The sequence below is a fragment of the Pantherophis guttatus genome, chromosome 2, assembly GCF_059756535.1.
Source record: "Pantherophis guttatus breed Tessera chromosome 2, ASM5975653v1, whole genome shotgun sequence".
Lineage (NCBI taxonomy): Eukaryota > Metazoa > Chordata > Lepidosauria > Squamata > Colubridae > Pantherophis > Pantherophis guttatus.
In genome coordinates, this window is record NC_142064.1 from 241,542,904 (window position 1) to 241,552,297 (window position 9,394).

Genomic DNA, 9,394 nt, shown 5'->3' on the forward strand with positions numbered 1-9,394 from the left:
TGTCCCACCATCTTCTTGAAGCTCTTCCCCTGCTTCTCTGCGCTTGTTCTTCATCTTCATCATTCTGACTCTTGACATGGTTCTGCCAGAGTTATCTCACTCGTTGGTTCTTTGAGTTCTTGTAAGCTCCTGCTTGTGTTGATCAAATGTAGTTGGCCTGTTCTTCAATTGCCTTTGATTCTCCCAAGCATTTTGAGATCTTTTTCCAATAACTTTTGCCCTTGTATTATATGTCCAAAATTTCTTGCCATTAGCTTATTAGAGCTTCTGGTGAGCAATCTGCTTTTACTTCCTCTAGTGCTGATGTTTTTGCTTGGAAAATATTCTCAGCCATTCCCTCCACAATTTAAAGGCATCCATTTCTCTTCATTCAACCTTTCTGATGGTCCAGCTTTCACAGCCATTTATTTACGACTGAGAAAACAATGCTCTTCGCCACTAGTATTTTTGTAATCTTTATACCTTAGTATCTTGTTTAAATACATCCAAGTCTTTTCTTTCAAGTAATGAATTTTTCTCCTTCCCACAATTACATTCCATATCCCTTTAATGTTTGAATCTAGGCAGATATAGTTTGTTACTACATCATCTTATCCTCTACCTATTTACATAAGACTACATTACAAACTGGGAGACCATTAGTTTTAATTCCACTTTAGGCATAACACCTGCTGGGTGACCTTGGGCCAGTCAGTTTCTCTTAGCCCTTTGAAGAAGAAAATGGCAAAGCAAAAGGAGCTGTGGTGGCACAGTGGTTAGAGTGCAGTACTGTAAGCTACTTCTGCTGTCTGACGGCTGCCAACAATTCGGCAGTTCGAATCTCACCAGGCTCAAGGTTGACTCAGCCTTTCATCCTTCCAAGACTGATAAAATGAGGACCCAAAATTGTTGGGGGCAATATGCTGACTCTGTAAACCACTTAGAGAGGGCTGTAAAGTACTGTAAAGCAGTATATAAGTCTAAGTGCTATTGCTATTGCTAAAAACCTTGTTAAGACAATTGCAAAGATTTGTCCAGGCAACTGAATAAAAAAGTGTGTGTGTGTGTGTGTGTGTGTGTGTGTGTGTGTGTGTGTGTGTACGTACGTGTGTTCTTTCACTTTCAACAAGTGGTTACTTAAACCTTCTTTCCTTCCAGCCATCAACATAATATCACCAGAGGTAGTTGATAGATCTTTGTAATTTTAATTCCAATTTCTGTTTTTTCTAGTCCAGTATGTCTCGTGATATAAATGAAATGATAGTTTCCATTCCTGATTAAAAACAATAGCTATCATTTTTAACTACTGTACATCATCTTGTTAGGTGGTTCTGCAGGTATTTTATCATTGTAGCTTTGTTGTAGCAATATTTGCTAGGGCCCATTACCTTCATTTTCTAAAATGTCTAGTTGCAGTACAGCGATCTTTCAAACAATTCCTGGACTTGGGGACATTTTTATAGCTCTTCTGTACATTTGCACCATCTCTTCTTTATGTCTTCTTTCTCCAGTTGATCTTTGATTTCTCTATCTTTTACTGTGCTAAACTTTATGTAAGAGCTTCTCTAGATTTCTGTAATTTTTTAAAGTAAAGCTCTTGTCATTTCTACTTGATTATTATTCTCAGGTTTCTTCTCACAGTTTGTTTAACTATCATTCTATCTCTTCTTTTTCTTTGAAAATAGCACTTAGACTTATACACCGCTTCGTAGTGCTTTATATCCCTCTCTAAGCATTTTACAGAGTCAGCATATTGCCCCCCAACAATCTCGATCCTCATTTTACCAACCTCAGAAGGATGAAAAGCTGAATCAACCTTGAGCCCTGGCAAGATCGAACTCCTGGCTGTGGGCAGAGCTAGCCTGCAACATTGCATTTTAACCACTGTGCCATCATGGCTGGCAGCAGGTAGAAACTCCTAAACTAAATAGGGATGGACCTTACTAATGATTTGATTCCTCCAGGAAATCCAGCACTGTAAGCTAGACTGGAAAGTTAACAAAAACCCTGAAGGAAGGCAATGTTTGATTGGGCAAAATTTCTTCTAGCTCTATTGCCCTTTGCTTTTCTCCTTTCTTTGGCTATTGTTCTGTCCCCGTCTCACACACACACACAAACAGTCAGCCAGGAGTTAATAAAACCAGCAGTCAGGAATTTCTTTGAGATAACAGCATTGGCAGCAACCCAGTAGCTGCTTGCCAAAAACTTTACTCACAAAGGGAGGTTTTCCTCCTCCGTCGGATAAACCAAAATAAGTTCACAAAGCCAAAGAATTGTCAAGTCCAGTCCATAATAAATCCAAGGAAAGCATATAACGAAGTTCCAGAAACGCAGTATGACTTGCTAGCTTTTCAATTTTGTCCGTCACAAAGCCTGAATGGCCACCACATCCCCTTTTATCCCCTGTGGGGTGTGGTCCAGTGACTCAGCTTAATCTCTGGCACGCCTCCTTCTCTGCTGTGCGCGCTTGTCTTTCCGATGCTGTCGGGGATCCAGCCAAGACTTATCTCTGTCGCTGTCTAACTGTGGCTGCTCGGAAGTGCCTGGCTCCTGGCCTATCTCTTCTCCTTCAGAAGACACCTGAGGCATTGCCAGAGAGGAGGGTCCTGGAGAGGGAGGCCTTGCCAACTCCTCTTCTTCACTTTCGGAGTCTTCTCCCTCCAATAAGACGGGCTCGGGGGTCGGAGTCACAACAGCTATTTTCAACCTATCAGCCATTTCACTTTCTTTTGTTTTGGATTTCAGGTTTCGTTTTTAGTTTATTTCATATTTAATGGTGTTGCAAATTTCGGTCTGTAATTATTCAGGCTTTCTATTTATCAAAATCTAACCTATTAAATCTATTTTTATCTTTATCAAATAATCATATGGAATACTGCTGAGTTTTGTCAGCCTGATGATTTTATTTGCTTTCTTTATCTTAAGGGTAATTTTCTTTAGTTTAAGGGTAATTTTGCAGAATGTGTAATCTAAGCCACATTCAACACCAGATCTTGTTATTTTTATTGCAGACAGAATAAAGCTTCTCCATCTTTGCTTGCAGAGTATATAATATGTTTGATTTTTATATTGTCCATCACGGATATCCACATATAGAGTTGGCCTTTAGGTTCATGGAGGAAAATATTTTCTGCAAGCGTTGTATTTTTTTTTATTTAATTTGTTTAGTTTTGTACAACACTATTAGTATCTCTTCTGCTTTATTTCTTCATCAAGGACAAATTTTCACGTTTTTTTTTTTTTAAAAAAAGTTATTTTACTTCCCGTCACTGATAAACATGTTCTTTTTTGGTGTTGTGTTGACTGCTGGGATACAAATTTGTGTTGGAGACTTAAATCCAGTAGGAATTCTTATTAGAAGATACCTTCTAAACAGACTGCTGAAAGAAGACTGCATAATTAAATAATAGGAAATATCATTAAAAATTCAACAATGTTCATCAAAGAGTTGCCTAGAACGTAAAGTATAGACTTAGTCCACCTGTCAATGAACTCCATTTTATTTGAAGTAAAGGCTATATTTATTAAGACATAGATGAGGATAGAAAGTCTTCGCTTCTACCTAAACTACAGGTTGGAGGGAAGGAAGCATGGAGGTGGGAAGTGGTAAGGAGTTCCCTTTATCTTTTAAACACATCATCATCATCATCATTTAACGACCCCATAATCCCTTGCGGAGTGGAGTCTGGGCAACTGAATGGAGCTAGCAGAGCATTTAATGGCCAGATGCCCTCTCTGTCGCCTATGTGGAGCTTTGTTGAGCAGATATATTTTCATTGTGCCCAGAGAGAGAAATATCTGCTTCGACCTAGGATCGAACTCACAATCTCCTGATTGTTAGGCGAGAGCTCCACCTCTAAGCCACCACACCACTTCTTTATCTTTTAAACACATACAGTCATGTTAAGGATATTGTTGTTGTGTTACCAACCAGCAGAGTAAATGCACAAGGAAACATTGCTGAGAGCAATGAATAAGAGTTATGCAAACTGGTTTATCAAAAGCTTACTTTATAGTAGAAAAAATAATCTCATAGTCTTTAAACAAATTCCAAGTCTTTGCCAGTTAAATCAGTCCAGTAGTTACAGATATCTTCTTACCAAACAAACATTAGTTGGTTAGAATAACAAACTCACTCTGGTTCACAAACCACAATGATAGCAAATCCATCCAACGATGATTACAGATAGCAACTCCTCTCAATGGCAGCATATCATATCAGCTACATACACAATGGCAGCATATCATGGCAGCAACTGAACACGTTACAATACCTTGCTTAAATACTCTTACAACCAGTCATTACCTAATTACAGCATGACTCAGCATTAAAGCCTTAAAGTTACACAATAGATATTCATATTAAAGTCACAGAACACATATATTGCCTGGACAACTTGTTAGGCTCAAACCATATCCTAACAAGTCATTTAATTGACAATAGGTCAGGTAAGAAAGAGAGAAGGGATTGTGTGTGAAGTTCCTTCCCATCTATCCCACCATTTGGCCTAGTGATCAAAAAGGCTCCCACTTTCATTGATACACAGACTGGAATTTTCAAATAATGTTGTTTTTTAATCTTCTGTAGCAAACTACTTGGAACTGTAATCCTGAAGAAGCTATATTTGCTTTGAGACTTGGCACTGGTGAATTAGACACTGGGGCAGAAACCTTAAGCTTCTTCTTTTTTTTCCCAACAAAGATGTCTAACTCTTATTCTTTTACCAATTTAAAATTTACAAATGAATGGGTTAGCTATTCTTGTAACGTACAGTCAGGCATCACATTCTGCAAATCTGAAACTTCTTGTTGGAGGATTACCAATGGAGGTGAGAAGAGGAAAAATGTACTTTTGTTCTGCAGTGCATACTGGACAAAATGAGAAATAATTTAACTAGATTATGCAATCTTTTCTTCCTGCAGTAGAATAGGATGATTTGTCAATGACAAACAATGGGTTCTGAAAAGAACAAGACTTATACATACACACACACACACACACACACACGTATGTATGGGGGGGGGTTCTACTTACCTTTACTACCGGTTCGCAATGGGCGCACAGCATGCGCAGATCATTTATTATGACGTCTGGGCGAGTGGGCGGAGCCTCCTGCCGCTTTTACTACCGGTTCGCAAGAACCAGACAGAACCAGGTGCAACCTACCACTTGTATGTATGTATGTATGTTTAGGTCTCTTTCATGAATGCTTTTTATCACGTGGGATCCATTCTATAACTGCCTTGGTCCACCTGCCATCAGTTCTTCTTGTTATGTGACCAGCCCATTTCCATTTCCACTTCAATTCTTTCTATATAAATAATATGTTTGAGTTAGTGTTATAATAAAAGGATTTAAAGAAGAAACTTTTTTTTCCCGTAAGTAAACTCTATAAGATGCTGAATGTCTTTTAGTCAAAATGTATCCCTTATGAATATTGGTGTTGCAATATTTACCCATAGATTAAAAATTATCATGTTTGGGGTTTGTTTTTGCAGGTTAGGAAAGCCAGTAATGTGGGATAGGATAGTAGTATTAAAAAAGAAGTGTGGAGAAAATGGAGGAGTTTTCTGGAAGCAAAGCCAAGATTAAGAATAAATTATTGCTTTACACAGCACATAATTAAATATGAATTTGGTATGGCAAGGTGAAATAATGGTCAGCAACAGTGTGATTTATAAAAGGACTGATATAAATTATATGGAAAACATCCTCTTCAGCAACCAACACCCAGATAAGCAGGGATTAACACCAGAAAAACTTCAAGCAGAAAACAACGCCATAATCAAGAAACTATCAGGAGAAAACTACATCTTTACCGGCAGAGCAAGTTCCTGCATATAAACAAGGAGCAAAGCCCACACTTGATAGCACTGATGCTGTTGCCTAGTTGGATAATAAAATGTTTGTAAGGAAACGAAAGACATTCAAGGAGCATCAAGAACTCCACAGTCCAATCCTGAGCTCCGGCGTGCCTACCGTCTCTGTCCTAATGTTTCCGTTAATTGTATTCATTTTATGTATTCAATTCATGCTTATACTTATATACATTATCTAATATATACTCAACAAAATAAATAAAAATAAATATATATTTTCTTCTGTTGATATGAAGAATAAGACTACACCTAATGATTATTGTATGTGGCAGATCTATGAATGATTGAACTATACATGATTTTTACTTTTTATTTTTCTACAACAATACTATGTGTAAAACTCCTATTAATGTGCAAGATCAGACTGCAACTCTTTTTTCAAACACATTAATGCTGCTGCTGTGGTGGATCATCTAACTATAAGTATCTGCATGGATATGGGAATGAATTAAATTTCCCTGTAGCAACAGTAGGAATTTCAATGGAAGAAGAATATTACATTTACTTTTTTTTTTTTAATTTGATTTATATGCCGCCCTTCTCCAGAGACTCAGGGCAGCTTACAATGCGTTAAGCAATAGCCTTCATACTTTTGTATATTTATACAAAGTCAGCTTATTAACCCCACAAACTCATTTTACCTTAGAAAGGATGGAAGGCTGAGTCAACCTTGAGCCTGGTGAGATTCAAACTTACAGTAATTGCAGACAGCTGGTGTTAATCGCAATGCTTTTAGTCTGCTGAGCCACCAGGCCCTTTGACCATTATACTTGGAGAAAATTTGTATGAGGTGCTTTATCATTATTATACAGTCTTGACTGCTAAAATGAATAATCCTTTTTCCAATAAATAAATAAATCCATAAATGCTGGCAATGTAATGAGGCTGGATTGTTTATTTTTTATATATGTGGCAACAATAATTCAAAAATACTGGAATTGATTGTAGAATGGAACATATTCTAAACGTTGTAATTCCTTTACAACCCGAGATAATCTTACTAAATTTCACTAAGCCAGGTAACCTTTTAAAATATAACTAATTGGCACCGAATATGTCAGTAGTTCTAAGAATTCCATGATTTTTGATGTCTTCTTTAGAATAATGGCTAACTAAATAAGGCATATGCCTTGTTTAGAATAACTTTTCATTTAAAAAATAAATCTGACACAGTATTTAATTCTAATAGTGCCATATACAAAATCCATATACAAAATTCATTATTTTTCAGTTAATATCTCATTTTGATTCATAATTTAAATTATTGATTTAATGGTCTTTTTTAATGACTGGAACTGTGTTAATAATTTTTAGCTTCAAGTTTGACATGACATGTGAGTTCTGATTAAAAATGTATATGAAATATCTTATAAGCTTATAATAATCTATTAGACCGTATTAGCTTGATATTTTAGATTTGTTGCTTGTTCATCCATATTTCATTGCATGTACCGGATTTTCTTATTTGTATCACCTACTTCTTTTATTTCTCCAAAAATGTATGATAATAAAATGGGGGGAAGCATAAGCATCATTATGCCAGGCATCAGCAGATGGTGCTGTTGAACATCATCTTCCAATTTTTTTCAAAAATGGAAAAGAGAAGATGCTATATTGATAATGATTAGAGGTCCAGGAAAATGTGTTTAAAATGGATACAAATAGAATAGTCGAAGAATTTGCTTTTTTTCTATTACATTTGGCATGCAGAAGTAGTTTTATTATTTACTTCCCTACAAAGTGTTCTTTGGAACATAAATGAAAATCTCCGGTGTCATAACATTTATAGGATGTATGAAACTTTTGGCTTAATATACCTAGTCAAATAAACTCCTGCAAAAGTGATGGCCCTTTCCTGTTCTGTGAATTATGTTTTACGCAATGCTCGGATCTGTAAATTGAGGAAAAGCAGATCTAACTTTTTATATTATATAATTTTCCCTCAGGAAGCACGTTTGGTACATTGGTTACGTGTACCAGGCTATAAACCAGGAGACAGTGAATTCTAGTCCTACCGTAAGCACAAAACCATCTGGGTGGCCTTGGGCTAATGACACTCAGCCCCAGGAAGCATGAAATGACAAAATTGAAGGGGCGAAATGCCCAAGTGGTCATCAGTAAATTGACTTGAAGGCACAAAATAATAATTAAAAAAGACCCAATACCTCATAGAACCACAAACCCATCTCAATCAAATTTACATGAATTGATTGCAACAATAAATACAAAAAAAAAAAACAAAAAAAAACCAACCACACACATTAAAACAAGACAAGAATATAGCAAAAATAAAATTATTGCACCAGCCAACATGAAGTAATCTCAACTTTAATCCTAGTATTGTATCAATTATCTCTTCTCTAAGATTAAGATAGATATTTGGCATATATCCTCCATTCCATGCAACACAGTTTACTGACTCAGCAGAGGCATCAGGAGAAAATGGATGATCAGAAGAGTTTAGTAAGCTATAGAACATTCCTATTTAACTCCAAAACTCTATGGGTGGCCTTGGCATTCAACTTAGTTGAAAGAAAATGATTGTTCACTGCTGATATCTGCTGTGTAACTTGATGTTTTCAGAGCACAGATCTCAAGACTGAACACTGAAATTCTTGGCATCAACAAACTGAAATAGATTGGAATGAGTCACTTCATGTCATTGGAGCTTCATATTTTTCTATGTAGACAAGGACCAAGAACCATGATGGCAAACTTATAGCATGAGTGTCAGAGGTGGCACGCAGAGTCCGCTCTGGCCACCTTTCCGGTTTAGGCACCCGGTGCCAAAAAGGTTTGCCATCACTGACCTAGAAGAAATAGAATAACCAACAATGAATAAAAGGGTGTCAAGTACCCGACTATAACCCACTAAATAATAGAATGATCACAGTTCAAGTCCAAGACAAATCAGTTAAAATTATGATTAATCAAACTCTTGGTGTTGGTGTGTGAAATGAAGCAGAAGACAATCAAAATTTTTGCCAAGAAAAGTTAGCCTTTGTAACAATGATCCAACAAACTCCAAGGCACTCAACACATGGACATCATTGAATGGACAACATCAACTTAACTATGTATTCTGCAAACAAATATGAGAATATCTATTCTGTCAGCAAGAACAAGATTTGATTGTGACTGAGGTCATGAATGCATTGTTGCAAAATTACAAGTCAAACTTAACAAAAAGAATAAACAGATCAGACCAACAAGACACAGCTTCATCTATAATAAAATGATTATGCAGTAAAAGCAAAGAATAGATATAAGATATTAAATTTAAATTTAAATTAAATTAAATTTAAGAAAGAGAATGCCTGAAGGACTCTGAACTGATATATATGTGTTTAAAACTGAAGCAAACAAAAATTGAAATGCAAAGAGAAAAAGAGGATGAAATTGTTATTTTCAGAACTTTACAAAGGAAGACCTTAAAAATAGATGATATGCATGATATTCCATTGAACTAGAAATGGACTTCTGGAAAGTTAAATAGGCTCTAGAAAATGTTGCTAGTAATAGAGCTACAGAGGTT